Raw genomic sequence first — 18,129 nt, 5'->3', positions numbered from 1 at the left:
TGACTCCTTTCCAGCCTGCATGTTTCTTTTCTTTTGGAGGCCGCTAATGTGTGGCTCACACTTGGTGTCCCACATTGTCTCAATATGGACAAGTCGCTTTCGTGGGCATCACCTTCATCAGCCACTTTTACGGGCCTTTCCACCCAACTTCATACACGTCCGACCATGTAAGCACTTATGCTGGTCTCTGTTCATGCCTAATCGCGGCCGAGAAAGGCCAGAGGCACAATTTGCCCATGGCTGCAGCAGGAAAGGGTGAACGGGGAGCACGAATCACGGTGTGCGTAAATTGGGAGTCTATGTCGCTGTGCAGACTGCAGGATCATATGCTTACTACGAGAGGCTGCTTCCCAGTGCAACCGACCAGGCCGCAATATTCGAAAAACATAAAACTGCGACCGTAACCAAGTGGCATAACAGCAAGATTAAACACCAATCAGTCACCGCATGAGGTTCAGACAATACATTATACATTGGCTACGAACCATCTTACGGCATAATGCTTGCCTTTGTCACATGTGGTGGTCTGGTAACGAGCGACAACCTGCGGTACAAACAGATTGGACAGAGTCTCGCACCTGTTTGAACCAACAGTTGCCGTTGAAGATGAGCAACTTCCATTGCGAAGCAATCAGGTGACGCAGGCATCTGCTGCCGCAACCAACACAGCGACATGGACTACCCGGCATTTTAGCGTTAACTCCTTTCCAACGAGCACATTTATTTTCTTTCGGGGGCTGCTATGTGTGGCTCACACTTTGTCGCAATGTGGACAAGTCGCTTTTGTGGGCATCACCTTCGGCAGCCATTCTTGCGGGCCTTTCCACCCATACGGCTATCAACTTCATACACTTCGAACCATGTGAGCACATATGCTGGTCTCCGTTTTGAGCAAATCATGGCCGAGGTAAGCCACAAGCACAATTTGCCCATTACTGCAGCAGGCCAGAACGAACGGGGCGCACCAGTTACGGTGTGTGTATACTGGGAGTCTATGTCGCTTTGCGGACTGCAGGAGCAAATGCTTACCTCGAGGGACTGCTTACCAATGCAACTGACCAGACCCCCACATCTGAGAAACGTAACACAGTTACCACAGCCAAGTGTGGCAGCAAAACCAGATTCTGCAATCAATCACTTCACTGTAGCTTACACAAAGACCCAGGCTATCAAGGAAGAGGAGCAATCATCCACGAGACTAGGAATATGGAAAATGAGAAAGCTTGCATTCAAGAGAGAAGCCACTCTGCTCTGCAAGCATTGAAGGCTAAAAACATCAAGAAAAGTAAAATGGTGCATAGCACATGTGCATAGGTTAATGCAAGACGCATGCCGTTGCTGCATCAGCTATTTCAGGAGAGGAATTGCGCATGACAACATACACTAGAAGATACTGCTACAGATATGTTAGGCTGCTAGACAGTGACTGGTATTAAGTATCAGCGAAGAATCCGTTGACCTTTATATTTGGATGAGGATGAATGACCTCTAACAAAAATGGGCAATGAGAAAGCTTGCATTTATAGAAGAAAAATTACACTTGGCACAAACGGAATTAACATGGCTAGGAAGCTGATTAAGGGCAAACTGATGGAACTCAATCTTTTGGCCAGCGTCGTCCGTGCTTGGTCAGATGTTGCAGGTGCACCTGAAGACGAAGAATTTCTAGAAAGTCCTTTTTGAGTTACCTGGATGACTCAAACAAATGTCCGTGCTGGTGGAATGGTGGCTGAAGCTCTTTTCAGTCTTGACACAGTCCTCTGCAGACTTGATATCTCATTCATATTCTTCTGCATGTGCTTCTTTGTTCTTGGTGTAAAAGCCTTGCAAATTCGGCTCCAGCCCCTTCCTGTTGGCGCAGATAGGAGCTCCTGTGATGACCAAGATGGGCTTGGCATAGACTCTGTTGAGGCAAAACGGTGACACATGAGATACAGCACAGATTAGCCAAATTTATGTGTGTTTTATATGTTCGAACCAATTATACTGAACCATAAATATGAACAAACATTCATATCTGCTGCAAACAGCAAGCCAATACAGCATATATCAAACATATTTATTTCTGAACCATGTGTTGTTTACCTTGTAGTAGTAGCCAATGTGCACACAATGACCTTGTTGTAGCAGGCAGCAGCTTCTGTTTAGTGCGTGGAGTGTGTTGCTTTATACTGGTGCCGTCTTCATTACTGCATGTCTGGAACAGAAATTTTGACTGAATCAGAAATTGAAAAAGCAAAGTTTTAAAATGCAAAAAGGTGTGACATATATGTTGTAATGATTTGCGACTACAGAACACATGCAAATGTACACTGTCTGTTCTAGGGTGCTTAAGCAGCATGTTAAATAAATATTGCTATTGTCCATAAAATTGATGTCTGCCTAACTACAATGCATGTCAACAGCGCAAGTACTATTAAGATTACAAATGAGAACATTTGTGGGTTCATTTATACACTAGAAGTGATCACACTGCTAGTTCCACAAGCAAATGCATGAAAGTCATGAAGCTATTAGAACTGATGCATTATTTTTCTCCACGAACGTGATGCACTGCGGCACTACTGCAAAAATAAATGCCCTACGGTAAACCAAACTGAACAGCAAGAACATTTGGAACCAACAAGTACGAAATATGAGTGAATTATCACGCTTGCAACTGTTTAATACATTAAGTTCTGTACTTTCACATCATTTTACCAAAGGATTATCCGATTTTGTGGACGAAAAGAGATGCCGGCGGACTCGAAAATAAGTTTTATATGTATATTGTTAAGGCTACCCAGTCACCCATGGCCACGGCTACAATAAGATGAAAAATGAGGCGCGCGTTCCGATATCGCTCTTTCTTTCCCGATTGTGTGTGTATAACGATAGCCTCGTCAGTAACGGTTTATTTAGGAAACAGCAACGGAGGATCCCGACTGCCATATGCTGTGCAGGATCTAGTTCGTTAACTTGTCTCCGCCTGTAAGTTAATGAGACGAATATTATATAACGATTCAAGCAACGGTGTTAAACGACTCACCGTTATTGCCGTTGTCAGCCGCACCAGAATCCAACTCCCGTTTCGATGCAGACGTGTTCCGAATGGCTCACGACCGATACCCAACTTTCGGGCTTACATGTCTGCTTGCAAACACGTCACTTCACCCCAGGTTAAATAACGCGTGACATCGAAGCGCAATAAACTAGTTTTAGCGAAAAAGAAGCAACCAGTCTGAGCGCACGAACGAATGAATCCGTGCCGCCATGCACTCGAAAATACCGGTAAAAATTTTAAATCCAGGCCAGAGGTCACGTGAAATATCGATGATGCTGAACGCTATTTGCGTTTATAATGGCGAAGAAACAATAAACTTACTAACAAAGAGCACACTATCTAATTAGCAATGATAATTTTGCCCTGTTTTTATGTAAAAGAAAAGGCTTCGGTAATTGTAAGAGAAAGTTTGTAAGATATAATTGCGCTTATTACGGCGCCTCTACCGGGAAATGTTGGAACTAACGAACGAATCCCGAAAGTGATGCTACTACGTCGGCTTTGTTAGCAGCGGCGCGCGGTCGATTTTTTCGCCCTCTGTGGCCATTTGTTGAACTTGAGAGTGTGCTACCCCTGTGCTTACGTTATAAAAAAAATCGCAGGGTTCGCGGATGTCGCGATAACAACCAACTCCGTCTTGATCGCCCCCTCCCCACCCCGGGAAAAGGGACACTACGCCTCTACCTCAGTTGAAGAAACGATGATGAAACGTTAACGACAAGAACGGCGTTTTCTAACGCGTTGTCTTATGGCCTCCGAGATTTGCGCGCAAAGCTGGCTCGCGCGAACCTGGGGGGCCATAATTGGCTGCTTAATAGCATTAAAGGACAAAAAGATAATACCAAACGACACAGTAAAAATGCAAACAAAGAACTGATCTTCGCTATACTGTTTGGGGAAAAGAAATAAAAAATTAGACAGCCGCAACACACGCCACTAAAGCCACCACCGCCGGCATAACGCGGAACCAACAGTTGGCAACATTCGTTCGCGCTTCATTGCTTCGTGCTTCGTCCGCACGGAGTGTTCGTCCGTTTTGTCTCCGCAACGAAAGCCGCCATCCTTTCGCGCCGGCCGTATTGTCATAGTTTTGTTTTTCTGCAAGTCCGCGCACGCAGCTCATCGGTAGCTGCACGGGTGCACGGCGTCGCATTGCGACCTGCGGCATTTTCTCGCGTTCGCGCAATCGGTGTGAAACATGTCGCATGTGAAATATTTGATAGAAGTGCCTCACGTCCAAGTCAAGCCGCCGTACGGGTGTATGGCTGTGTGCCCCGTTCTCGGAAGCGTCGACGGGTTTCCGGCATGCGGATTTCAGGTACGTGCAAATGCGTTTCGCCCTCCCATTGAGCTCCGGAGCAAAGCGTGCAATATTTCATGGGAAAGATGCAGTGCCCGTCATCATGGTGTGAATTTCGAGCGGGAAACGAGAACTGTGGCACTTAGAGCACACCGCGGCTGCTAAGTCAGCATTGAAATTGTTTTACGTTACCGTAATATGTTGCTGTCTGTCTAATCTGCGGCTTGTGGACAGCTAGCCCATTGACTTTTGCTTGTGGCAGCGATAGGTATATAAATGGAAGCGGTAGTAATTTTTGAGAGCAGACAGTTGTTTCGCGCGATGTTTGGTCGTGTTCATGGCGTTATGAAAGCTAGAAAACTAACTGGCTTGATCGTGCTTAGTTCCAACTCTAAGGGGCGTAACGTTGGCGCTGTATATGTTTGTTTTCTGTACCACGAGTACCACTTTCATGCTTTTGTTGCATGAGAGTGGTAGCTGCTGCATGCCGTCTGGGCAGAATACAATAAAAGCAATTTCCTCACTTTCATACGTATGCAATGTGACGTAACAAAATTTCCAGCCTTTTATTCGGAGCGTAAATGTCCAGTATAGTTTAGTAAGAAACTCAAATTCTGTCTTAGCTTAGTAGGCGTGAAACAAGTGAAACTCTCATTCCTTTTTGAATTGTTCGCCCAAACCGCACCGCCCGCAGATGCGTCATCGGGTAATTGACAGTAGCTTCGCTACGTGAGTTCTTTTATGCGCCAATATTGCCCGGTTAAGTATCCTGTTAATTTATGCCGACGCTCGTTCATCTTGATTTTAAGCGATTACTATCCACGAGTACCGGACGATGCCAAACTTGTTGTGAGGTGTAGCAAACGCGGGAAATTCAAAGTGGCGTGGCTGCAAGTTCCTGTTTTTACGTTTCTTGCATTCAAAGCCAACAGACACAGTATCACTGATTTATTTCCATTTCTGCTTTACTTGATCAATCTAATGTGACAACTGCATTTGCTCTTTAATGTTCTCCATTTATGTGTATTCAGCTTGGCTGCCAGAAAATGCTTGAATTTTTTTCAGTATCCAAGTGACGAAATATTTCACTTACGGCCGTGTGTGAAACACTCAAGATGACAAAACTGATAGCAAAATGATGAGATGTTTCTTTTATAGCGTTTGGACTCGACTTTTGGTGAGGATGTCGATCGACCTCGGGCCTGGTGACCGCACACCCGACATGGCCAAAGTGCAGCCTATCAGTTGAGTGCCGCCGAATGGACCATCAACATCGGAAAATGAAACAGAGCCAGGTAGGGGCAATTTTTACTTTGGAACAGAATACTGACAGCTGCCTCTTTTTTTAAGAACTAAATAACATATTTACAAACCTATCCTTTCTCTTTGTGCAGCCTACATAGAATTGTTTTTTGCTTGTTATACAGATCTTCAGAAAGCAGTTCTTCTGAACCCTTTCTGCATGCACAAATAAATAAAGAGGAGTGCACTTTCTGAAGAAATTGATGCACTGAAATGTGCGTTCGACACACAATGAGATGCAAAATAACCAATAACATTAGAGCGGTAAAAAAAAACAAGTTTGAAACATGTTCTAACGTCATAACCCGCCTTGGCATACGGATCTAAATATAACAGCAACAGAGGTGCATGCAGAGAAGTGTTTGTAAATGTTTGCAAGATATGTACGTTGTCTAAGAAATTGTTTTTACTTACTCGGAGCTTCTTGGTGCCGTGGCAGTGCAGTAAAAGCTCAAAATGATGCCCCTGCTCCTAATAAAGCACCTTTAGATTTTAAAATTAAATTATGGGCTTTTACATTCCAAAGTCACAACCTGAAGTTTTGGGAACCTGGCCTTCTTTAATGTACACCCGAATCTAAGTGCATAAGCGTTATTGCATTTTACCCCCATTGGAGGGCAGCTGCCATGGCCTACATTGAAGTTAGGACCAGCATGACTGAGCAGCATGGCATCATAGTAAGTGGGCTATAACACCAGGTCAAAATGAGAAATACTGCTTAGAACTACCAACTTCTTGGCTCACAAGCACTTTGCACTAAGTTAAAGGAGTATAGAGTACTGACAGCGACCACTTATGTACCAATTTCTTTTGAGGCTGACTGTTATTAGGGTGCGAAGCTTCAATTAGTCAAAACCAGCCTAAATTACAGAACCAGCTCAAAACACGCACCAGGTATAGCTGGATTTGGACATGAAAATGGAGTCAATTCATGTCGCCGAAAATGGAGGTGGCAGTCACACTATGTCATGCATTTTGCCTAAAACATAGTCAATAATAATTAATCAATTTCTAAAATATTCTTTTCAAAAAGTTTTTTTCAAGCATGAAAGGAGGAGCCAAATGGTGTTCAGGTGCACGAGTGGTTAGTTGCATGGCACTTTTCGCATGTATTCACTGGCTTCTTTCAAGCTTGAAAAAAAAACTTGTTGCACCTATTGAGCAGTAGAAAGCTGGATCGGTAATTTTTCAGGATGCTCTACAATTTTTGCACTGACACTCTTGCTTTGAATATAATATTTGAGCAGTTAAATAATCGTTAATAACTAATTACCTAATAAGGAAAAATGCAAGAATTGGTTTCACTTCCTCAAAACAATGGCAAACGACATTACCTTGGTGCTGTTCAGCTACGTGGCACTTTTACATATTTAAAGCTTGCACATGTCAGACAGACCACCTGGTAATTACAAGGCATATATAGCAGTGGCTAAGTTGTGTGAGCCAGCCATGTGTAGCGAATCATGCGAAACGGCCATGTTTCTTTGACTTAAGGGCATGATAAGATTTACATGCTCGACACCTTGTATCAGTGGGTTCTAGGCCTGTTCGTAGTTTAGCTGCTACATAACCAATATTTCTCCACGTGTAAGCTCATATGCATCTTTCAAGTATATTCCCTCATGTGTCCAAAATAAACCATCCTCGCGCTTCCTTCATTATGTCTTCATCTGTGGCTGTGCTAAATTTTTAACATGCAACTGCACAAATGTTCATCTAGTTTTCATATTTCCTCGTTGTTTGGTGGCTTTATTTCTGAACAAGTTGTTTTCGTTAAACCCTGTTGCACACAGCAGTACACAGCATTTCTTCCTAGAGTGGGAATTTTTTTTTTTTCAGATTGACATTAATACACCTTGCCTGGGCAATGTAAGGCATTCTACATAACACGGCCCTGCAATAATGTTTTATATTGCATTCCAGCATCACGCAAAAGCTGTTTACTTACCATATTAGAATATGTATAAGTGTTGGAAGTAACAGAACTGGAAGAAGCCAGCAGATAATGAGGCCAAGGAAAGCATACAGGAACATGTTTTAAGTTTTTTATATGAAGTATAGAAATGGTAAATTCTAGGTAAATGAAAGTGGATTAAAAGATATCCACCTGTGGTTGAGGAACGGACCCATAACCTTCACATTACGCCTGTGATATACTAACCACTGTGGTACTACGGCCATGTTCGAGCGTCGACAATCTGAGGGGCCATTGTGGACGGTTGAATGCTGCCTCGGTGGCACAGTGGTTAGTGCATCGCATGCCTAATGCAAATGCTGTAAGTTCGTTCTCCCCCCACGCCTGTTTTTTTTACCATTTTCATTTCCCTTTATCATTTCTACATTTAAATAGAAAATTACAAATAAGTTTCCACGTGCCTTCTCTGGCATCTTCCAGCTGTGATTCAGAAAAAGTTTGACCCTCAGTATCCTTTCTTCTCATTTGGAAGAACAGGAGCTTCATTTTAAAAATAATGAGTTTACTTTGTTCAGCATCTCAATGTGGTCTCAAATCTTATCACAGCATGTGTATTACTAAGTGAAGTTTTTAAGATGATGATATAGCATGGGACCTAATTAGTAGCCTTTGTGTTCAGATATATGACTAGTCTAATAAATAGGATTTTAAGAAGCACTTCTAGCATGGTCTGATCATGTGTTTAAAAAACTAATCTAGCATGATTTCAGGTATAACTGTTGCCCCTGAAAAATATTTGGATCATCTGCATTGGTATCGTTTTTAGAGAGCACCAATACTGCTTTGGTTGAAGTAGCCTCGTGGAACATGAAGCATCGCTTCTTGCTGAGTCAAGGAAATATCTGCATATCTGAGGTGCATGTGTCATATGCTCGAATGCTGTTTAAAGGCTGCTAATAAGAAAATTACTTCACTTGCCTTCCAGAGATTGCTTCAGTAGTCTATGCTACTCGATCATAAACAATTTACCAGAGTGAACATTCATCACAGTTGGCTTTGCAATGTTTATGCAAAATACCACAATTGCCTACTAGACATGTGACTGCACTAAAACTTGGAATTATTGACCAGTAAGATTTATGGGACAGCAAAACTTGTGTTTATTACTCCAGAACAAAATGCCAGGCACTTCGGTTATTTCTGCCATAGAGTTTCTTACAGTAATTACTAGAGGGAACTCTGGCGCTCCAGTCGTACCACCATGGGAATGATGGGAAGCACATGGATTTGTCTGATATTCGTGCTTGTGAATTCAGACGTTCTTGTGGCTTCGTATATTATACGCTATATAAATCTTATTTTAAGTTTCAGCGCAGTCTATACTCTTCGAAGTGCAGAAGACGGCGCCAACACGCACAATTGCTATTAATTGCAACGATTGAGCTTGTCCAGGTGGCCAAATCGAAAGGCGCCAAGCGTCTCAAGGCACTGGTATGCCCGCGATAACTTCATCAGGGCGTTGCACTCGCTTGTCGTTACATGCCTCCGTGGCTTAATGGTTTCAATATCAGACTTCTGCTCTAGAGTTCCTGTGTTTGAATCCTGTCGTCGGACGATTTTAATGTTTATTCATTTATTACACAGAATATTGTTGAAAATGACTAGTTTACAAAGTCACAAAGCCGCTTGAAGCCAAACACGAAGTTTAGGCAAATCCATGTACTTCCCATAATTTCCATGCTGGTACAGCCGTTCTTGTTTGATCTCCTGTAGACACTAATGTCAGAGTTACCTCTAGTAATTATTGTATGAGACTGATTTCTGCACCTCACTCTTGCAGAAGCGGCACCACACCTGCTGCGTAAACATGCACTACCTTTCGTCCAAGTGCAGGGAATGCTGTGAACTCGCCCTGTACAAAGCCTGCACTAAGTAAAACAAATCACAACGTGCAGTTGCTGTCACGTTGAACTGGTGGAATGAGTATTGAAATGCAGCACCTCCTGAACTAGTTCAGGAAGTGCAGGTTAATCAAGTGGAGATTATATAGTAACAGAAGTTGAGTGATTCTGCATTACATTCACGAAATATACTTCATGATACTTTTCCATTTATTTCCTCAGTTATTAAGAATCCATTTTGCATTGTTGGACAAAACTACAGAATGCCAACATATTTTCTAGCATTCACTGGTAGCAAACATGTCAAAACTTGTTCTAGTTTCTGGATTGCCGCTTCAACCGTTAACCCCCTAGTTAATTCCGGAAAAATGTACAAAATTTTCCAAATTTTTTATGTACTCAATTTTCGGTGTCATTCTCATTTTAAAAAATAATTACTTCATTGGTCTCTGGTTAGAAATAACACAAAAATAAGAGCTGCTCTTGAGGGCAACTTTCCCTCAATGCCGACTGTAACTCATCTTTGACAATAACAGCAGCATAACATCGGGCAGAAAGAGTGCGACTCGTCATTGGCGATATTGGTACTACCTGCAGTCACTAGTACAGCTTGGGATCAAGGGTTAAAGGTTGTGACTTCGTTGCTGCCCAATTTTAATTCTGCAGCTGTTACACTTGGGTGTATCGCGTGTATGTACGTGTGCATGCATTAAAATGACTTCACGCTAGAGCAAAGCAACTGTAGCGCAGAGAGGCATTAGTCATCTTTATATATTTGCTTTGTAAAGATGCGCTAAGTTTATCTTTTGCAATATAGACTTGGTGCTCTATGGCCAAAGATGACCTTGTGCTACTAAAACCTATCAATTAGCTTTTTGCAGTAGCAGGTACTCATTCCTTTTTCGGGATTGGTGTGCGAGTTTTAATTTGTTTTTCTTGAACTGTGCAATTCCCACTCAGAGGACTGCATGTCATCTGAAGTGTTCCTTTTTCAATCAAGAATGTTGTGGTTGTGTTTGTGAAACTCGATTTCTTGCCTCAAACGAGCTTGTACAAACTGACCAAGCTGATAATTCTACCTGCTTATATATGAAATATGTTGCGGTTATGAACCCTCATAATGAATGACACATAGTATAAAAATTTTATCTATTAAAACAATTTAATGAAATTTTTCATGTTTTTCGCGTTCGTGTTCACTTCTCTACTCTCGTGTCCTGTCTGCATGCCTCACCTCTTTTTTACCACAATGCAGGGGGAAAAGGTTCCGGTAACACCATGCATTCAGTATGGTGGCCCAGACGTGTATGCAAGGAATCTCCTTCATGTGGACCAAGAACTACTCTGCAGTGTCTCGCAGGCTTCCATGCGAAGTCCTCAACATTCTCGTCTCAGTGGAATGGCGGCTCATCTATCTGCGTGTCCATCACCAAGACGGCCAGTTGTAAAGCTCCTGTACCCGTTTAAGAAAGCTTAATGATTTTTTTATTTAGTTTTCACAGTTGGCCGTAGAATCTTAACATTTTTGATGTTTATAACATTTTTACCTGGCACAAAGTGGTGCAATAACTTTAAACCAGTGTAATGTATTTAAGTGATGCTCACTCTAATGCCTATCTGGTTTTGTTAGTGTTTAAGAAATTTGTATGTCTGATGAGGTAAGAGCACTTAAATTTGTCATCGTGGCTTGTTTCAATGAGCTGCTAGGAAAAAAGTCGCAAAACTTATCACACGCCAGTTGTAGCATTTTTGTTTTCATGACTATAGTATACACGTTTCAAAAGATGGAAAGTGGGGAAAAAGCCTGAAGAACATAATCATCCTAGGATTGTCATGTCCTTACAACTCTGCAATGATAATGCCTCATACATCTTGGGAGCACGTTGGTCACAATGCCTGCAGGTATACTTGATAAGAGAATAGCTTGCACCCAGATTTGCCACACAGTTGATGGCTGATGGCTTTTGTTTGTCGTCTTCATGTTACTACTATGTATTCAATATTCATTTAGATGTAAAGGACACTAGAGGCACTGAAGTACCAAGTGACACTTGCATTTCAGGGGACAAAGTGCCCAGCATGCCTGTCACAAAACGTGTTCTAGGGGCTACCTTGCCTCTATAGGTAAATGGATACCAGATGCTCTGCGTACCGTGTAATCGGTGTACTTGTCTGGAGTGCTTGAAAGATGTGCTACGGGCTGTACTGGCACTGTCTGAAGATAATGCATGGTTCTAGAAAGCCTGCAGCTGAGCATCTGTCACCATACTGAAGGAACTGTCCTAATTTTGTTGATGTTGAAATGTAGGAGCTGCAATGAATAGTTGTGAATGTGGCAGTGCTGCCAAACTAAAGCACAAATTACACACCTCGACTCACACAATGCACTCTGAATGTTTTGCTACGTGGTATCTGTGTTTGCTGCCTGACCTTATGGCACCTTTACGAGCAATCGCAGGTGATTGCAGTTGCTGAGGCTTTATCAACTGGGAAGTTGAAAAAATAATGCTGTGCCACCAGTGTGGCTGCACATTCCGAGATGCAAGCTATATTGAACCAGGTGTTCGGTAGACAGTACCTGTGCAGCCAAAACATGGTGTTTGAGCCCTATAGGCAACTACGTTCACAACTGCCCACAAGTGTGCTGTCGGAACAGAAAGTTGAGAACAAGCAGCATTTTTACCGGGGTTCAAACATTAGTGCAAGTCATTCTTTCACCAAGGCTGGTAATCATGCATATGTAATGAGAACAGGGCATTTGTTACACACAAGGCGTCATGTGTCAAGTTTAATTAGATCAGTAATCTATGAGATGGAATTATAAAAAGTGTACCTTTCGTTCCTCAGTGGTCTCTTGGAGAGATGACCATTTCCGGCAGTTTAGTTTTGCCTTCTTTTGTCTAGATTTGGTGTGCATATTGCAACTATAACTAACAGTCAGTGCTCTGTCCTGCCCAGTTTTTATGCTGCTTTTGTGATATTTGCAATATTTTGCAGTTCAGCTGCAAAATGGGACGGTGAATTTCCCCAGCCAGGTGCACAAATCTCTGAACCATTTGTTGATCTTTTAATGTATCATGACCTAACGCAATTAGTAAAGCAACCTACACGCATACATAACGACTCAGAATCTATCTTGGATCTTTTTTTAGTTAGCAGAAGTATGCTTCCTCGGGTTACGGGACTTAGCGTCGTCAACGGCATATCAGATCACAGAATGGTATGTCTTACGATGTGTTTGGGACATGTCGCTCGGGTTCAGCATGAAAAGCGCTCAGTGCTTGTTTTCTCACGAGCAGATGATGTACGCATATTAGATGCTCTGGACTTATCTTTTTCCAACTTTGTTTCCCTCTCCCAGTCTGCTTTATGCTCAGTAGAGGATCTTTGGCAATACTTTAAAGATCTTGTGTTGCAATGCGTGAATAACTTCGTACCGACTAAAGTAATCACTGTCCGCAAAACCCGTCCATGGATAACAAAAGAAATTGTACGCTTGGAACGCAAGGCGAAGAAGACAAGAAAACAACTGCGGAAGCATCCCTCTGAAAGTCGCATGCGCAAACTTTCAGCGCTGCGCACTCATTTAAGCCAAAACATTAAAAAAGCAAAAGACTACTACCACAATGTCACTATGAAACAATTTCTCCTTTCGTCCCCTGCAAAATTCTGGCGGCATTTTTCTTCAAAATCAAAATCCGTGCCCACCCTCTGCATTAATGGTGAAACAGTATCGGAGAAATTACAAGTTGCAGAATCGCTCAACAACTTTTTCTGTTCCGTATTTACAGTTGATAACGGTGAAAAACCCATATTTTCGACATTGCAAAGCGTTCCACCTATTAGTAATATTATAATAACGGAAGAAGGTGTTCTAAAGCTTCTACTTAACATTGATACAAAAAAATCTTCTGGCGTCGATGCGATACCCAACACATTCCTATTCCGGTATGCCGAGTGGTGCTCTAAATTCTTATGTGTGATTTTTAATAAGTCGTTACAACTATCCGAGTTGCCTCATGACTGGAAGTTTGGAAAGATTGTTCCAGTGCCAAAAGGAGGAGACCCATCGCTGCTTTCTTCCTATCGACCCATTTCTATACTCTGCACATGTTCCAAACTTCTTGAACACATTATCTTTAAACATCTAACAGCTTATCTTGAGCTTCATGGTTTTCTTGACCCCAGGCAGCATGGATTTCGTAAAGGGCTTTCAACTACTACTCAGCTTATAGAAACCATTCATGATTTCGCAGCTATTCTGGATGAGCAAGGGCAAATTGATATTATTTTTCTAGATTTCGAGAAAGCGTTTGACCGGGTATCACATACCAAACTCATGATAAAATTGAAACCTATACTTAAAAATGAGTCCCTTCTTTCTTGGATTCAAGCATACCTTACTTCGAGACGACAAACTGTAAACATAGACGGAACACATTCACGTTCAAGACCTGTACTATCCGGAATCCCACAGGGATCAGTGCTTGGGCCCTTATTTTTCTTAATTTTCATCAATGATATTGCACAGGAATTGCCAGTTAAAATAAAATTGTTTGCTGACGACTGCGTTTTATATAAAGAAATCCGTAGTCCCGCTGACCAATCGCTGTTAAATACCTCGCTGTCTACAGTGCAATCATGGTGCAGCACATGGCAAATGAAAATCAATGCGAAAAAAACTGTAGCGATGACCGGGACGCGGAAATGACACCCTTTAAACAACCGGTATTCGATCGATGGGCAAATTTTAGACCGCGTGACAAGCTATAAATATTTGGGTGTAGTTATCAGCTCGGATTTAAAATGGAATGAGCACGTGTCATACATAGAAAAGAAAGCCATGCAGAAGCTTGGTTACTTGAGGCGTTGCTTAAGAAATTCACCCCATGAGATAAAGCTACTAGCTTACAAAACTTTCGTCCGCCCGATTCTTGAGTATGGGTCTGTCGTCTGGGATCCACATAGCGATATCAACATACAAAAGGTGGAAAAAATTCAGAGAAAGGCGATAAGGTTTGTATTCAATTCCTTCAGCCGGTATGCATCACCAAGTGCTATGCTCGAAACAGCAGATCTGGTTACCCTGCAAAAACGGCGATTTAAAGAACGATTAAAGTACATGTATCTGCTCTATCATGGAAAATTGGGCATCGACAAGGACACGTATACCGAGCCTCTAACTCGTCGATCAACTCGGTCTAGCCGCGCTAAGCAGCTTAAAGATTACTACTGCAAAACAGAAGCCTTTAGAAATTCATATTTTCCCCGAACCATTAGGGAATGGAATGTACTTCCTGCTGCGGTGGTTGCCTGCGACACCATCGAATCATTCTTAAAGCTGCTCAAAGAAATTGTGTAAATGACCGGGGTACATACCTGCCCTCCTTTCCTTTTTTTCTTTTCTTTTCGGCTTGTCCTTCCACATAGCTGAACGCACGTGTTTTCTGATGCTTGTGCCACGGCTACACATTTTTACACACTACCACATTATATTGCTCTGACAGGATGTATGTTCTGTAATCGTTTACCACGAATGGTATGCTTATATTATTCTAGTTTAGTTTTTCTGTCTCTTAAGTGTTTGTGAACTTGGCGCTAAGAGCAGTTTACATTTCCTTCTGGAATAATTTCACATTGTTAGCGCTAATTGCTACGTTTTCGCAAATGACACGCTGCTTATATTTTCAGATTCAGTGCTATTTCATTTTGCTCACGCTTCACACCTTGTACTCAGTCTTGTTCGTCATGTATGTAACCACTCCTGCTTAAGGCCTCTAACCAGAGGCTGGCAGTAATCTTGAAATAAATAAATAAATATTGTCTATAGTATTATACATCGTCTATGCAAGTATATGTCTACTATTAGTAGTTTTCATCTTCAACTTTTGTGCAGTGCTCACTAGTTATTACTAGCCATGTTTTGTTCACACATGCTCTTGGATTGTTGCGCGAAGTGACACGGACACAGACTACAAGCAGACAGGACGAGCGCTAACTCTCAACTAAATATGTCTTGAAAGGACGAACATATATATATATATATATATATATATATATATATATATATATATATATAAAGTAATTGCAGAAAACCGCAGCATAAGAACATGACAAGGTATGAAGAAATCAGTTAAACATATCAGGAAGTAGGGAAGTTCAAAAAGGAAACAACAAAAAGACACTACTTCAGATTAACACACGTGTTGTGAAGATACTGAAATTCGCATTCTAACAGACAAAGATGCATGGCTAATGCAAGTCTCTCCTAATTTTTTAATGTGGAATGCCTTGATTATTTCCCGTGTGGTTTGACATTTGTCTCGAAAGAATTTTTGTGTCTTCAAACAAAGGTTTACAACCGCAATTGAAACAATGTGATGCTAGATGTGAAGCATTAGCGTTGTAAAGTGAATGTTTGTTTTCTTGTAGTCTAATATTAATGCACCTGCCGCTCTGGACAATGTAAGTCTTCCCGCACTTGAGAGGATACTGATAAACTATACCAGTGTTACAAGGCACAAAAAGGGACACATGTCTAACGCCGCAATTATCTTTTCTGTTTTGCCACCCTGTTCAAGTTTCCTATTTATCATAGGCACACGATAGACAACTTGCGGGGCCGAGAAAACTTTATCCACATCATATGTATTGACCACGTTCCATAAACCATCTGATAACCTATGTATATAGGGCACCACAGCAAACCTTCTTTTTCTGTTTTTCTTGTTTCTTAGCCTGGCCTTTTACCCATTTTAAAAGCTTTTTGCAGGTTAGTGATAATAAATGCACAGGATAACTAGCCTTCTCGATCCTATTTGTTGTGAAAAACTGTTTCATATTGTGTGGACATGACTAGCTTACTCAGCTCTTAAGTTTGTCATTACTAATGTCCACAATATGAAACAAAGTTTTTGACAACAAATAGATAGAGAGGCATTCCACATTAAAAGATTGGGAGAGACTTACATTAGCCATGCATCTTTCTCTCTGTTAGTATGCGAATTTCAGTATCTTCAGAACACGTGTGTTAATCTGAAGTAGTCTTTTTGTTGTTTCCTTTTTTACTTCCTTACTTCCTGATATGTTTAACTGATGTCTTCATACCTTGTCATGTTCTTACGCTGCGGTTTTTTGCAGTCACCTATATATATATATCTTCTTCGTTTCAATAAAATTTAGTTGAGAGTTAGCGCTCATCCTGGTCTGCTTCTAGTGTGTGTACGTGTCACTTCGCGCTACAATCCAAGATCATGTTACTGTACCAACTCGCCCAACTTTCTATCCTTGTGTTAACATAGACACACTCAGACTTGTTCTTACTTATGTGACCGGTTATTTTTATACTTTATAATAAGATGCAGTGCTTTTCGAATGAAAACATGTGATAGTTCGTAGTGAGATAATTTAAAAAAAACTTTTCTGCTTCAAATTTATTTGAACAAGCCTGTGCCATTATTCGGTGCTTATGTCTTTGTATTGGTATGGTTTTACTCCTTATCTTCCTTTTTACTTTTAAAATGTGCAAACATTATTATGTAAGCATTTCTCTTTATTGAAATAATAAATACTTTTCTTATGACATTTCGTCACAAATTTTACAATGATTTTGTTCAATTAGGTAAGCTTAGACTAGCTGATTGTTATTCTGATAGCTTAACTTACTATGCCTGTGGGATATTCAACGCAAGCACATGGTGAAAAATAAACTAAATTATTGGGTATAAGCAGGTCACTGGCAGTAAATGGAGCATACATATATTTCAGGAAATAGTGCATGCTTATATATTCAACAGCATGCACAGCTACACATGCTGTTTTGTTCGTAAATGCTGAAACAATATTCGAAGTGGAAGCGCTTTGTTGCACTTTGTTCTTTGGCTTTCAGTGCTACTTTTAAGTCATATATGTGAAAGTACTAGTAGAAGCATCCCGTGGAGATAAATGACAACTTTGATGAATAGAGGTATAAAATGTGTGCTTAAAACGGCAAAAAACTGCTTCACAGGCAAACGTATGCTTCTGTAGTACTGCACTTGTTACCGTCGCCAATCCATGCATTGCTTGCGCTCTATTGCATTCAATATGAGCTACGTCAACGAGCTGTGGTGTCTTTCCCTCCTGGTCGAGGTGGTGTTGCGAAAATTTTTGAGCAAGAAAAGTGGAGGTTTTTAATTATTTCTGAAATGCATGCAACCATGCTTTTGGCTGTGTGCTGTTTCCACGGAGTGATAAGTACTGGTGCACCAAGGTGCGGGAGATCCTGTGTCCTTTGTGCAGCGCGCGTTGTTATTGCGCTCTGCATCCTGCCGGCAGTGTACTATCACTGCAGAGGAAGATTACGAAAAGCATAGGATGTGTGCATTTCTGCGATCATGAGACTTAAATTTTTTGCCTGAAAGGGTTGCACGTTATGCTACCACATGACGGACCAGAAGCGTAATATGACGACGCCTCACAGATTCTGGCTCATACTGAACAAGGTAGTACCTTAGCTAAGGCTAGGCAGCATTCACAACAGCTAGTCTGCCCATTAACTACATGGCTGTAGTGAACGCTAAAATACTTGCAGGGATAACACCCTTTCGGAAGGGTGTTGTCCATGGTACACCCATATTGAAAGGGTGGTGTCGTGTTACACCCCATATAGAAAGGGTGTCGTTTGTTT

General features: G+C 41.5%; 1 long non-coding RNA gene across 1 annotated transcript; it reads left to right on the top strand.

The window, feature by feature from the left end:
* Nucleotides 1-4,103: 4,103 nt before the first annotated feature.
* On the top strand, nucleotides 4,104-15,298 carry LOC140214255 (uncharacterized). Its single transcript, XR_011891223.1, has 3 exons — nucleotides 4,104-4,361; nucleotides 5,502-5,638; nucleotides 10,717-15,298. It is a non-coding gene; the product is annotated as an uncharacterized lncRNA (long non-coding RNA).
* The last annotated feature ends 2,831 nt before the right edge of the window (nucleotides 15,299-18,129 follow it).

This window comes from Dermacentor andersoni, chromosome 11 (genome assembly GCF_023375885.2).
Source record: "Dermacentor andersoni chromosome 11, qqDerAnde1_hic_scaffold, whole genome shotgun sequence".
NCBI lineage: Eukaryota > Metazoa > Arthropoda > Arachnida > Ixodida > Ixodidae > Dermacentor > Dermacentor andersoni.
This window is presented reverse-complemented; position numbering and strand designations above follow the sequence as displayed.